This window comes from Suncus etruscus, chromosome 16, assembly GCF_024139225.1.
Source record: "Suncus etruscus isolate mSunEtr1 chromosome 16, mSunEtr1.pri.cur, whole genome shotgun sequence".
Taxonomy (NCBI): domain Eukaryota; kingdom Metazoa; phylum Chordata; class Mammalia; order Eulipotyphla; family Soricidae; genus Suncus; species Suncus etruscus.
The window spans coordinates 23,206,998-23,223,123 of record NC_064863.1 but is presented as its reverse complement, the minus strand read 5'-3'; the positions used below and the strand labels follow the sequence as shown (position 1 = coordinate 23,223,123).

At 32.5% G+C, this 16,126-nt stretch overlaps 1 non-coding gene across 1 annotated transcript; it reads right to left on the bottom strand.

Moving 5' to 3' along the window:
* Positions 1-10,643: 10,643 nt before the first annotated feature.
* On the bottom strand, positions 10,644-10,747 carry LOC126033130 (U6 spliceosomal RNA). The gene has a single exon (XR_007504283.1). It is a non-coding gene; the product is annotated as a U6 spliceosomal RNA (small nuclear RNA).
* Positions 10,748-16,126: the final 5,379 nt, after the last annotated feature.

Genomic DNA, 16,126 nt, shown 5'->3' with positions numbered 1-16,126 from the left:
ATATGTTTATTTTGTGAAGCATATCCTTTGAATTCCTTTTGAATTTGATGAATATGTTTATTTTGTGAAGTATGGCTTTTGAATTCCTACATTTAGGAATTCAATGTAAAAATGTTCTTTCTATTTCCTAGGCATATGTGCATTTCAAACCAATTACTACACTTGAATTATTTTACCATAGGCTGCAGTTGCATAAAAGCACAAATACTAGGTAGAGCTATTCTAGTAGTGATATCAGGGTTTTTTTTTTTATAAGGTTGTAAATTTCATCTTTCTTTGACTTAATAATGATGATAATAAAGAGTGTATGTCAGTCTCTGTGAGGTTTTCAGTAAAATCAGTGCCTTCAAATTATTTTGAAGTGCAGGAAATTTTGGATTTATGAAATATTTATGAGAAATCACATCATGTCTACAGCGGTTCTCAGCTGTGACTACAGCATATGGTTTATAAATTGAAACAGGTGTGGGAGAACAGGTGGCCATAGGCAAGCCAAGAAGGATTGGAATTTACCATTGGGAAACAACATGATAAAATACCACCACCGGCACTACAGGAAACTAGCTGCTCTGGTAGCAGATCTAAAAGATGCTCACAGGGGCAAATCCATATGACAGCACTCAAGATGAAGGTTTTCACCTACTCAACTCACATATGGAAGCTGGGTACAAATCAGTGTCACTTCCCATGGTGAATAAATTCAAGTGACTCTTCATATTGAATTTAGATAGTCTGTTACAAATTGACTTAAAAGATTACACTAATTATTTTCTTTAAATATGAAAAGACTTCAGAAAAGGTTAAGAACTACTTTCACCTATGTTTCCTATATTATTTCTATAAATTATGCCATATCTTTCTATCTCTCTCTAGCCCCCTTTTTTCAGTGGGCAGAAATAATGTAACTCCTATTATTTCAGTAGATATCCCTTAAATAAGTTCCCTTAAAATTCACTTTGCTTCAAAATAAATGTAACAGAAAACAGTGTTTATGCCTTAATAAACGCTGCCATATTCATACCTTATCTTACATTCCAAAACATTTTAGAAATGCAAACTAAGGGAAAGAGTCATATTTAAAATGTAAGAAGTGTTCCTAAATATATTTAAGTTAATTAACATATATTCTATTTGTATATGTGATTATTTCTAGAGATGCATAAAGTTTTGAGTATTTTACAAAATTATGCATAATTTGTATACATAGAGAAATATATTTATCACATATAATCAGGAGAGATAGTCATCTTCCATGACTGTTCTAGTTTATTCTCTGAAATGCATTCAACTGAGAACAGTCACACTTAATCTCACAACTAAGCAAAAATCTCAGGTAAAATAAATAACCTTCTTTATTTTTCCATTTTTTTTTAAAATTTAGTACTATGCTTTACAAATCTTTTAATAATTTTAGGCATATTATGCTTCAACTTCATACCCACAATCAGTGTTAGTTTCCTCCTACCAACATCTCACACTCCCCACTCCCCACCACATTGCTCTGCAAAATCACTTAATTTTGGTGGCAATTTTACAGTGATAGTAATATAATTTTGATGTACAGAGCTATCTCATTTTTTAACCACAAGATTATGCTGACCAATGTTCCTCCAATCTCCCTTCCTCCGACTGCTCCCTTAACTCTGAAATTTTAGTTCTGTAACCCAGACCAAAGGATTGACAGCTTCTATTTTCTCATTTATTTCAATACTGGTGATTAATGAGATAATATAGTATTTGTCCTCTACACTATGACTTATTTTGCTTAACCTGTGGACACTTTCAGTGTAAGGTGAACCTCGCTAAAACCCTAAACAAAGATGCTCCCCTGACTTCCTCTTCTTGGTAACCTCTTCCTTTGATATGTAAAACTCCACTGGTTTACAGGACTTTCCTCCACCCTGGTGGATTTGGTTCTGAATAATAAAAAAGAGAGCAGAGCCGGCTTCGAACTCAGCAGAGAAAGCACATGTCAGAGAGAGGCCATGAAGTAAAAGCATGCTGATCCTAATAAATCTTTAACTCACTGGCTTGGTATTATTTCTTCGCCACTGTTACCCTGCTTCATCAGACCTTGCTGTGTGGGATTTAGAAACACCATGCCTGGCGAGGTCTCACCAACTTGTGGATATTTTTATTTTACACTTCCGTTCTACCTAATTGCATCAAAATTGATCATTTGAATTTTTCTTGTCACATGACATTTTACTATATATACTACAGTTAACTACTTTATCCTTTCATCTGTTATTGTACAAATGGATTAGTTCTATAATCTGGTTGATGTCCATAGCTCTGCAAGGAAGATAGATGTGCATATTTCTTTTTGAATTGATGTTTCTGTATTGGGAACATTTCAAAAGGGGGAATCACTGGGTCATATTTAAATTCTATTAATAAATACTGCCTTAATTATTTCATTAAAATTCTTTCTACAATTATCTGGTGAATCCAATACAATAAGAAGGGTCATTTTTCTAAGAAAACTAGTAAAGTGAAAAGTACCAAATGACTTACTTTATCATCAGTATATCTACTTAATGAATAACTGATGTGGTATACCAAAAATAAAAAACAAAACAAAACACAGAGCTCACACCGCATAAACATGCAAATGAGAATGTGTGTTCATGATTTAAGATTAAACTTTTGGTGGGAGTTAGAGCTCTTAGGTGACTCATGTTTTCTTTTTTGTTTGTTTGTTTGGTTTGGTTTTTCGGGCCACACCGTTTGATGCTCAGGGGTTACTCCTGGCTAAGCACTCAGAAATTGCCCCTGGCTTGGGGGGACCATATGGGATGCCGGGGGACCGAACCGCGGTCCTTCCTTGGCTAGTGCTTGCAAGGCAGACAGACACCTTACCTCTAGCGCCACCTCGCCGGCCCTGTGACTCAAGTTTTCAACAATTTCTTTGATATAAGGAAGCTACCTTCAAAAGAGAAATCCTTTCCAGAGAAATGGAACATAAAATTTAGATAGGATGATGAAAGGAAGAGCAACTCTTGACTGTGAATTAACCTTATCCTAAATTCTCACTATATATATATATATATATATATATATATATATATATATATATATATATATATATATATATATATATCATTGTACTCTTCACCTTCCAGACATGTTACAAATACACTCTTTCTATAATGCTTTTAAATTTATAAATAAATGGGGCCGGAGAAATAGCATGGAGGTAAGGCATTTGCCTCGCATGCAGAAGGACAGTGGTTCGAATCCCAGCATCCCATATGGTCCCCCGAGCCTACCAGGAGCAATTTCTGAGCATAGAGCCAAGAGTAATTCTTGAGATCTGCCAGGTGTGACTCAAAAACCAAAGAAACAAACAACAAACAAAAAAAATAAATTCATAAATAAATTTAATATAAACTAATAGTGCAGCAAAATAATTTATAAATGGAGACTAACCATAAAAACAACATAATTAGAATGGGTTAATATTCAAAATTTGTCACAAAAATCATTTCATACAGCATGTTAAAATAGTAACTTAAGGCTGTGAAAATAGTCTAAAATTTTATTTTTTTTTATAAAAATAATAGCAAGATTCTATCATTGCTTTTACAAGTAATAGTACATACTTGTAGGACTACAAATTCACACTTGATATCTATGTCTGAAATATTAAATTATAAGTACCCAGATTATGAATAGCATGACATGACTTTGTGTCTCACACATAGATAAAAGTGGACTTTATTGATCATTTACTTACCACTTAGGTGCTCTCATAATTTGATAAATTTTGACTGACATGAACAGTGCTGCAATGATTGTAGAAGTGTAGAAGCCATATATGCTATGTTTGGATAAATGGGATCATTTTAATAAATTCAGAGAGCTGAATTCTGAATTGTATGGAAACTCAGTTCCTTATCCTTTTGAGATATGCCCATAGAGTTTTTCAAAAGGGCTAGACCAGTCAGCATAACCACCAGCAGAAAGTGATGGCTCCTTTACACAGCATACATGAAAACACTGGTTGTTTTTGTTCCTGGTGATGTGTGTCTCTTTTTATTGGTGTGAACTAGTATGTCATTGTTGTTTTGATTTGCATTTTCCTGATGACGTGAGTCTTTTAGATTTTTGGCCATTTGTATCCATGTGTCTTCAGCCATTTGAATATTTTAATTGAGAAAGTTTATATTTCTGTTCATCTCTTCTTCCCATTTATTGATAAGATTGGAAAGTTTTTTTATTGTTCAATTCTAACAGTGCTTTATATATTTTAGATATTAAGCCTTTATCAGAAGATTGGTGGGCAAATAATTTCTCCCAGTCTGTGCACTCTTTGTATTCTGGATCTCATTTCCTTGTAAGTCCAGAAACATCTTCATTTAATGTAGTCTCATTTGTTTATGTTTGCATCTGCTTCCTTGGTCAGTGGTGTTTCATATTTAAAGATGCCTCTAGTTTCAATGGCATGAAGAGATATATATGTCATTTTATAGTACCTTATGGATTCAAGTATAATATCAAGATATTTAATTTATTTTGATTTAGCTTTTGTATATGGCATTGGAGAGGGTCTTTCCTTTCTTTCTTGCTTTGTTTCTTTCTTTCTCTCTTTCTTTCTTGAATGGTATAATAAAGTTGGCATCTTAATGTCTAAAGTTGAGGTCATCACCCAACAGGAATGTTGGAACTATTTATGTATCATAAATCATCATACATACCCCTTGTAATTTAATTATATCATTATTATCCAACCTTTATATGTAAATAGAACCATGTGTGAGCTAAGCCTTGCTACTTATATTTTTGTAGAACTGTTGGACCCACTTGGGTTATAAAACCAATGATTTCCAAATTGTGCTCTGCAGAAGCCACAAAGGCATCTTTTCTATTCCCTTGAATTAGATAATTCCACAAATTATCTCCTTTACATATTAGGTTTCTAAGTGAGCTTCAATTTGAAAAGATAGTCCCATGGTTAACCATCTAAAAGCATGAAATGGCCTGAAACTATTTAATGTTCCAGTAGCCTTATTTTACAACTCAGAAAATTGTGTCCTAGAGAAGTTTTGCTGACTTTTTAAAATTCAGGCAAGTAAGAAGTAAAAGAGCAAGGTTCTAAAATAAGACTTTTTAATATTTTAATTCAAATCCAATGTTTGTATAGTTCTTTTGGTATCTATACCTTGTTCTATTACAGGAGTAAAAATGAACTAATATATACATGCTAAAGGCATCTATACCTGTATCCTCATTTAAATTTCTTGAATTCCCTGAACCTTATGTATCTGAGTTTAGTATGAACAATCAATCTACTCTGTGACTTGTTGAATTCATAGCCAATAAGGAATCAAATGTATTTGTCTAAAAATTATATTAGCTTAATACTCATTAAATATAACTGTACAATAATAAAATCTAAGTGTCTATTATGGTTAATATATTTTAAAAATTATCCTTAACTTACAAAATGTATTTATACATATATATGTGCATATCTATTTCTATGTATATATGTCAACACTTTTGTTCCCTGAAATGCTGATGTTTTTACATTAAAACACATGGTATTTTCAATACAACAAGGTGAATTTGAAAGCGATAGTCAAAATATGTTGTATGCAATGTGAAAATGACCTGCCAGAGAGGGAACTCTGAGCACAAAGAGATGTGTCTCCAATGATAAATATATAGTTTTTTTAAAAATGATACTAGAATCACTAGTTTAAAAATATTTAGGATGGCATATACTTGGAATTTTTCTTCGATGCCAGAGAAAACAAATGTGTATATCTCTTGAATTAAAATACAACATTTAATTTAAACAATATAAAAGAAAAATTATAGAATGATTTAGATGTATTTTCTGATTGAATTAAGGTAGCTGCAACTCAGGAATTACCTTATTTTATTTTAAATGCAATATAGCAAAATTTGAATAGGTTTATTTCTTGTAAAAATAAAATAGAAAAATAATGAATTGTAAAAATTATTGAATGAGAGTAATCATTTACTAAAAGGTTGTAAATGCAATATACAGTGCTGTATTACTATACAGGTATTTGTCTATATAAGTATATTTATCATACTATATATGTTTATTAAAGAAATTAAACTGAATTTTATGAGAAGTATGATGTGATCATTACTAGATAACTATGATAATCACAAAATTAGAGTTTTTGTTGCTTAAGGGAAGTTATTTAAACTATATTTCTGAAGCTACATCTTCACAGATTTCTGACTGAGCTTTGACCAGAAGTATGGTAAGTTGTGATTGTCATATGCCTCTATGTATTTCTGAATTAAGAGCACAAAGGAATCTAAAAATTAAGTGATTTTTCATAATTGTGACTTAGAAACTATATGTTGGGAGACTGCTCCTCTCCAGAAGCATACACATCACTGCAGGTGCCATCCTAACCCACCAATGGTGCCCAACACATTGCCCTGCAGTGTCAGTATCTATCTCAACCCGAAAAGCTGAGCCCTCAGAATGCATGCCAATGAAGGTGAGCTGACCTTGTCCCTAAGGTGAGAACTAGAGGAGCACAGATATTCTGCTCTGCTCAGTTATCACACACTTCTCCTAGTCAATGAACCCCAGCAAAACACACAGAAAAAACCAAGCATGACAAAGAATGAAGATGAGAGCAATGATAATCTGAAAGGTGCCAACAAACTATTTAGCTTCTTACTTAAGAACTTTAAGAAGAAATATGTAGGATCATCAGAGAAATGAAATAAAAACAAACATGGAACTAACTGAACAAAACACAAATAAGAATCAAGAAGGATATAAAAGTAGAAATGAGAAAACTTCCAAACTGAAATAACAGTACTGAAAATTTGGTAGACAAAGTAAAAATATTACTGGAAAGCCTCTCCAACAAAGTAACAGCAATGAGGACGGTATCAGTGAGTTGGAAGATGAGATTCATACAACCTTGAGATTAATAAAGAGTTTAAAACAAGATAAAATAATGGGAAAATAGAAGTCTTTGATAAACTCAAGAAAAACAATATAAGAATTATTGGAGTCTCAGAAACACAGGAAGAAAATCCCCATGAAGAATCAATAGTCAAGACTCTCATTGCAGAGAAACTTCCATAGCTATAGAGTACATGCAAGCAAACCTAGAATGCCTGAAGAACGCCAGTCAAAAGAGATCCAAGAAAAGCACTCTGACATGTCCTAGTCACAATGATGATTCACACAAACAAAGATAGAATACTGAAAGCAGCAAGATCATAAAGAGAATTACATTAATAGGAGCATCAATATATACAACAGATCTATCACTGAAAACCCTCAATGCTCAAGGCAATGGTGGAAATACAGTGAAAACAAAACAAAACAAAACAATGAAATGAATGCCCCACCAATAGTTTATCACCAGCTAAACTCACATTCAGGTTAGAAGAAAAAGTGTATATAAGAATATATTCATGGATAAACAACAGCTCAGAAACTTCACAAACTCAAAGCCAGTTTTAAAAGACAAACTAAAATGTATTTTTTTAGATAAAACAGACCAATAGACAACAAAAACTCCGACAAATGACACTAAATCCTATTACAAGTTTCATTCTCAACATCAATGGACTAAATGCGCTATTTAAGAGACAGAGTGGCAAAATAGATCAAAAAGCTGAATCCAACATTCTACTGTTGTGCATGGTGTTAGAGGTCTGGGTTCAATTCGTTGCATGTTGTTGACTAGATCTTCCAACACAACTTGCTCCATTTTGTTGACCTTTGTCCCTTTATCAAAGATTAATTTATTGTATGCCTGGGGTTCACTTTCTGAATATTCAAGTTTATTCCAATACCATGCTGTGTTAATGACTTTCTTTGTAATACAATTTAAATATGGGGAAAGTGATGCGTTTCATCGTTTTCCTAAGTTGTTTTAGCAATTTGTGGGTATTTGTTCTTTCAAATAAATTTTAAGAGTTTTTGATACACTTTTTTGAAAATATCCTGAGTATCCTTAGAGGGATTGGATTAACCCTGTACAATGCTTTGGGGAGCATTGCCATTTTAAAATGTTGACCATCCTAACCATAAGCAGGTATATGCCTCTGTTTCCTTGTGTCCTTTTATTTCTTGAAGCAATGTTTTGTGGTTTTCTTTGTATAGGTCCTTCAACTCTCTAGTTAAGTTGATGCCAAGGTATTTGAGTTTCTATGGTACTATGGTGAATGAATTTGGTTTCTTTTTTACTATCTATTTCTTTTTTATCATTATTAGTATATTAGTTTATACTAATATACTATGCTAATATGTAAGAAGCCTTAATTTTGTGTTAATTTTGTAGCTTGCCACTTTGCTATACAAAGTTATTGCTTCTAAAAGCATTTTAGTGGTGCCTTTAGGGTTTTCAAAATACAGTATAACCTCATCTAAAAATAGAGCTTGACTTCTTTTTTTTCTGATTTATATTCATTTGATATTTTTTATTGGCTAATTGCTATTGCAAGTACTTTCAGTGCTATGTTGAATAGGAGTGGTGAGAGGGGGTCAATCTTATGCTAAATTTTAGAAAAACAAAAGGATTTCAGTTTATTCCAATTGAGTATATTTGCCATTGGCTTTAGGTAAATTGACTATACATATATATAGACTTGACTATATAGAGAAAAAATTTCTTCTATTCTCATTTTGTTGAGAAGTTTTATCATTAATAGGTGTTGGACCTTATAAAATGATTTTTCTGCATATATTATATGATCATGTGTTTTTCTTTTTTCTTTGTATTGATATGGTATATTGCATTGAGTGACTTGCATATGTTAAATTATCTTTGCATCTGAGAATGAATTCTACTTGGTCATGGTGTATGACCTCCTTGATAAGACTTTGAAAACTGTTTGCTAGGATTTTGTTGAGTATCTTTGCATTTGTTTTCATCAAGGATATTAGTCTGTGTTTCTCTTTTATTTTGTGGCATTTCTATCTGTTCTTGGTGTCAGGGTGATGTTAGATTCATAAAGATTATTTGGAGTGTTTCTGTCTCTTCAATCTCCCAGAAGAGCTCGAAAAGTCTTCTTGAAAATTTTGAAAGACTTTGCTAGTGAATCCATGTGGGCCCAGTCTTTTGTTTTAAGGAAGACTTTTGATTACCATTTTGAATTCCTCAATGGTGATAGATCTGTTCAAATATTCTAGATCATTTTAGTTTAATCTTGGGAGGTTATAGGAGTCCTAGAATTTATCCATCTTTTTTTTTTTACAGATTCTCATGTTTTGTGACATAGAGTTTCTGAAAGTAGTCTTTGATCACCCTTTGAATCTGTATTATCTGTAGTAATCTCCACTTTTCATTTTTTATTCAGTTTATTAATTTCTCTCTCCCATATTTGTAATTTTTGCTAATAGTTTGTTGATCTTGTTTAATTTTACAAAGAAACAACTCGGTTTTATTGTTCTTTCAGATTAGTTTTTGTATTTCTAATTCATTAATTTTTTCTCTAAGCTTTATTATTTTCTTTAGTCACCTATTTTTCATTCATTTTCTTGCTATTTTTCCAAATTTATAAGCTGTATTAAATTATTTCTGTAGGCCTCTTCTTCCTTCCTGATGAAGTCTTGTAAAGCCTTATATTTTCCTCTTAATACAATTTATGCTCAGTCTAACAAATTCTAATAACTTGTGTCTTACTTCTCATTTGTTTCAAGGAGTCTTTTGATATCCTCTTTGATTTCCTCTTTGACTCACTGATTATTCAATAATAAATTTTTAAAATGTTAATTTTTTTGTTATCTGTTGTTTTTGTTGTTGTTTGCTTTTTGGGCTACACCTGGTGACGCTCAGGGGTTACTCCTGGCTATGTGCTTAGATATCACTCCTGGCTTTAGGAATCATATGGGATGCTAGTGGATCAAAATGCAGTCTGTCCTAGTTTAGCACGTGCAAGGCAAACTCCCTACTGCTTGCACCACCACTCCAGCCCCTTGTGTTAAAATTGATTTACTTCTAAGTTCAGTGCATTGAAATTTAAGATGGTAGTTTTTACATCTCAATATTCCTAATTTTAGAGCAATATTTTATGGCCCAGCATGTGGTCTATTTGGAGAATGACCCATGTACATTGACGAATAATATGTATCCAGTTTTCTAGGGGTATATATATATATATGTACATATATATATATGTATGTATGTATGTATGTATCTTAGTATGTATACTTCCTCCAAAGCTAATATATTCTTGCTAGGATTAGCCTTGTGATCAATCAAAGCATGACAGGGCAGAATTGAGGTCTCCTACTATTATTTTGTTAATATTTCTTTCTTTCTTCAGATCTGTCAGCAATTTTTAAAATACTTTGCTGGACCCTTATTGGGTGCATATTTATGCCTATTTATGCATATTTATGTGTTTGATTATTCATGGTGCACATATACATATCCCCTAATTATCAAGAAGTTTACATCTCTGTCCCTTATTACTTTTTTAAGTCTAAATTCTATGCACCTGATATAAGTATGGCCACTCCTGCCTTTTTTAAAAAAGTTATATGCTTGAATAATTGTTCTCAAACCTCTTACTTTGAGTCTATGTTGCTCTGACTATTTAAATATTTTTATTGGAGGCAGAAAAACATTGACTTCAACATTTTGAACCATTTTGCCACTCAGTGGCTTTTTTTTTTTTTTATGAATATGGAATGCTTCACAAATTTGTCATCCTTACACAAGGGCCATGCTAATCTTCTCTGTATCGTTCCAATTTTTAGCATATGTACTGCCAAAGTGAGCACCACTCAGTGACTTTTAACTTGTGCATTTACTTCATTGACTTTGGGAGAAATAATTGTTATGGGATTTGGGGTCATTTCAGATTATGTGTGTTTTTTTGGGTCAACCTTGCCTTAAAGTAGACCTTTCAGTTCTTTTTTGAGGTTGGTTTTGAGTCTATAAAGTTTCTCAACTGTTGTCTGTCTGTGAAGTTGTGTATCTTTTTTTCTAAACTGAATGTAAGTTTGGCTGGGTGAACTAGTGTGGCAAAGCACTCATTTCATTGAATTTTGCCACTGTATTTTATCACTGCCTTCAGTCTTTGAGGGTTGCTTTTGATTAATCTTCTGTAAATCTTAAGGTTGCTCCATTGTACATAATTTCCTTTTTTTGATCTTGCTGCCTTCAGTATTCATCACTATCTGTTGGATTTGTCATTTTGACTAGGAGGTACCCAGGAGTGATTTTCTTTGGTTCTCTTTTAGCCAGTAATCTTAGAGCATATAGTATTTGGTTGCATGCACTTTTTAGCTCTGAGATTTTTTTTCTACAATTATGTCCTTGAATGTAGAATTTTTTATAGAGATTTTTTTCCTGGACCACTGGACTTCAGTGATTCTTATGTTTTTATATTGTTATATTTATCACAGATGTCTATTTTTTATGTTTCTATCTTTAAGGATTTTTCCATCATTTGTTTTAAGGTTCTTTTACAGCCTCTTCTATTGTATGGAGTTGTTATTCATCTTATCTTCCCACTCACTGATTTTGTCTTCAGAAGCTGTTACTCTCTTTGTGAGGCTTTCAGTGAGGTTGTCATTCTGGCTACCAAGTCTTTTAGTACTTATATTTCAGTTTGGAGTTTTCTTTTTTCTAATCTCATGTCCTCTTGATTCTTATTGTGGATCATTCAGTTCATTTCATGGATTCTTTGAGTTTATTGAACATCCCCCAAATTTCCTCTCTAAAGCTTTTCTCAAAGTGGTTATGAAAGTGGCTGGTACATGTTGGGTATTTAGATCCATCATTTTCATTATTTAAGTATGGTGATGTTCTGAAATGATTTCCTTTTGTGTACTTTGCAGTGTGGTTTTATATATATAATATATATAAACACACACATATATATGTGTATATATATGTTGTAGTGGTGTACATAGATTAGGGAATAAACACAGTTGTGAAGCAAAGTGGAAAATCCAGTGTTTCCTAGCTAGGAGAAGCCAGTCTTCCCTCAGTGGAGGAGGGTCATCGCTTCTCAATTAAATATGTCCTTTGGTAGGGAGGGTACTCACCCCTCTGCTTCTCAGGGTTTCTGCCAGTCTAGGCCCGAGCTGGGGTTCCTACTGCTTTAGTGTATCTGGGCGGGAGAAGTCTGAGTTCTCTCAGCAGAGTAAGGACATCTCTCAGATTAAATATGTGCTTTAAAGATGGGGGAACTTCCCCCTCTGTTTCTCATTGCTTCTGTGAGCCTCAACACACACTGAGGTTCCTGCTGCTTTTGTGTCTCTGGGCAAGAGAAGACTGTGTTACCTCAGCAATGAAAGGGCCTCTGAGGACATACACACTATTCTAAAAGAGATGCCAATCAAGTAATATAATTTATGACTACACTCATCTCATCTCAGAATGACTGAAACAGGTTGGTATGAACATAAGGTATTCTAATAAAAATAAAACTGATGTAAAATTTTCTGATTTAAAAAGATGAGTTCTAGCACCTCTGAAGTTTCAGAAGCTGTATTCACATTTCATAGTTTCCACCATGACACTGACTCAACTCCTCACTTCGTTACCACTAATCTCTACAAAGTCACCTACCTAAGAAAAAGTCCAGATATGCCTATTTGGGGATTGAAAACTCTTGAGTTTTTTAAAAGTGAGGGTGGAAGCTTTCCCAGACTCCTTCATACTTAGAAAAACCCTGGGACCCCTGGTCATGTCCCAGAATTCTAACTCATCAACTCAGCTCCACAGATCCTGGAAATCCTGGAGGGTTCAGCCATATTTGTAGCCAAGTGATTCCTCCCAAATTTGCAATTTGAACACTCCAATATAATACAGCAAATTAGATATGAATGTAGAATAGAAGTCACCTAAGTTTATCGAACAAAAACAGCAAGACAGAATGCACAAATAGAAACAAGCATCTCAGTAAAACTTCAAATGGCAATTTAATGATCTCGTAAAATTATAACAATTTTCACAAAGTATTACTTTTACCATTTAGTTGTAACTAAAATCTTCATGCAAAGTTTTATTTTCAAGTTTGTATGTACTTTGTTGAAAAAAATGTATCTTCTTTAGCAACCAAAATATCTTGAATTACTTATGATCCCTGTTATTTGCAGACTATAAAAATCTGTCAATTTTTTTAGTTCATTAAAGAAACTAATTCATGAAAAACTTTTAGTTTATACATATATACTCATTTCGTTGTCTTGGAATACTTGGTTTGATTACAAGAGTATTCTGCATTGTATACTTTGGGGGTAGTGTAGAAAAGGTCTCCCAAGCAAAGACTAATTGGCCTGGACATCACAACTAGTTTTATGGTCACAGAAGCTATATGAAGTGCCACTCTGGGGGTCATATGGTTCTGGGAATAAAACTGTGATCTTGAGTTTACAAAGTATACGTTCTAGTTTTTTGCAGTACCTACCCAAGGCTATTTTGTGTCTTTATAAACCACAGTTTTAGATAAAGAATTAGTAGGAAAAGAGGCCAGAATAAACTTCTCCTATTGATTTGTGTTATGCTATGTTAAAAAATGATCATAACAGCTGAGATAAACTTTATGAAAAATTTATTCTTGGGAAAAATTCAGCTCTTACTATTTGTATTATTTCATGTTGGAAAACTTTTAACTGAACATAAATTGACTTAACGCTATCTGGTTCCAGGGTTGTTGGTTCTTTTTTTTTTTTTTTCCAGTCAAACTCTTCTGACAGCACTCCAAGCTATTTAAAGAAAAGTTCCTAAAACTACTGGCTTTTCCTGAACCATCTCTAGAACGTGTATCACCTCCAGGTTACACACTTCTCAGTTCCCTGAAAATTGTTACCATTTCTTGACCAATGTGAGATTCTTTCAAGAAATGTGTTAATAGAGTGAGAATAGTTTCACACCTACTCTCCATATGTCTACTAGAAATATTTTTAATTCTGTTAACCCCAAACAGAGCAAATGTTGAAGTGAAATGTGATAAAAAAAAAAACCTACCTGAAGAAAATCAAAATCAAATAATATTTCTTCTTTCTGGCCTCTTTCCCAAAATGAAGGGAAGTAAACTTCAAAGTTTATTTGGGTATAAGCAAAATAATTAAAACCTAAATATAGGTTTTATTCTTTTCATGCTTTATTGCTCAGAAATCCTCTGGTTTTGCATGCAATTATGTTTATGACTCAGAGATTACAACTAATATTTGATTTAGTCTTTATTCATGACCCATATTCATATTTTAGATCCTTCCATTAAAATTATTCTCCTATACCAATAAATATCCTGTCCTTTTACAGAAAGATTTTAATATTGTGCTGTAATAATTATCTTTATTATAACACATTCATTATTATAGGCAATTAAGGACATACAATTTTTTAAGTTTACTATATCCATTTGATTTATATCATTTTTTAAAGAAACTACACTGTTTATACAACAGTTGTGCTGTATATTGTGTCAGATTTATCTTATTCACTCTTTAGTTTCTTAGTCTCCAATAGACTGTCACAAATCTTTGAGTTCAGGAATGGTGAGGAAAGCTAAAAGCTTAAACACTTTATATTAAGAAATTAGAAAGGTAATTTAGGAGTCTTATTTTAGACATGGGTCAAGTAAGTATTTTCTTAGCTCAATAAACCTTTGGATAGCTCATTTTCTACTCCTTAGAATATAGATATGAATATATTGTAGAATGAAACATGTTGCTATGAATATAAGATATTAGAGTAAAAATTAAAATTTATCTGAAATTTTCTGATTTCTCAAACAACTTAGGCCACTATATATGCCCATTCTTTGTTTTTATTAGATTACAACAATTAAAGACAGAAACACATCACAGATGTCAGCTCAAAATTTAAATGTACGTTACTAAGACAACCCCAGTCCTCATGCTGAAAATTTTGTCTTGAATGTATAACAGAAGTTATTAGCCAGTTTCTCTAAACAGAAGTCTTCAATTTACAGTCATAAAAATGAGTTAATGTTTTTTACCTTGAGATATATAATATAAAATGGGAAAATCAGAACATTAATTTAATATAAAATTTATCAAAATGAATTATAAAATATTCCCTCATATGTATATAATTCAATTAGTTCTTGAAAATGATATTGTTTTAAGGTAGGAGGTAATAATACAATTGTTCTAAAGGTACGTTATCTAGATAATACATTATCGCTTCAAAGGAGGTTTGAGCTTCAATATCCATTTTCTTACCTCAAGGGTTTATTCATCCTGACTTTTCTGATAAACTTAAAGCATCTAAGAGTTGAAAGAACTTCCTCCAAAAGACAACTAATTAATTATGGATGTTAAACTAAGTTCTAGCCTTTTTTCAAGTCCCCATGGCTCAACAGATTTGTGGGAATTAGTCCAAATGTTAGCAGAGCTATATAAGATGCATTAACACGTCTATTTATCTTCAAAGTAAATTCAGCATCACTCTCTAATTAGAGTTTAAAAAAACACACAATAGTTTGGTAATCAATGAGATAAACCCTTCTCATAACCCATGATTTTTCTTATTTTAATTATTTTATTATACTAGGAAATCCTCCATTAACCTTCACTACATTCAAAACAATAAAATTAGAGATTAAAAATATTCGAGTGCGAGAGGTATTTTTTTAAACTACAAAATACTTTACAATTGTCTTCGTTGAAATTAAAAAAACAAACAAACAATTAATCCCTACTAACTTCCTTTTGCTTAACCAGACTTGAGACATTATAAAATTATTCAAGTCAAAGTCTAGAAATTATGGCAAAAAAAACCCCCATGATTTCAGTTACGCATTGAGATAGCAACAAAAATGTTTTTACTTAGGTGAATTTAAGATTATTCAGGGACATAGTAGGTTCTTGAGCTCTATAGTGGAAGTCAGGTCATGTGTCTATGTACACCAAGAACATGTTTCAATGCATTCTAAACACATTAGTTGAACTATAATATTTTAAGTTCTCACTTAATGACCTCAGAACAAATATGAACATTATGAACAAATGACTTCGGATTTAACCACATTTGCCTTTCCTTTATCATTCATAATACTTGCCACATATCTTAATGTTCCTGTCTCCTTCACATTTTGAGTCTCTCTATATTTTCTCACCTGCAGCTCATCGTCTACACTTCTTATTAATCTACTTCCACCTTTACATGACATTTTCTCC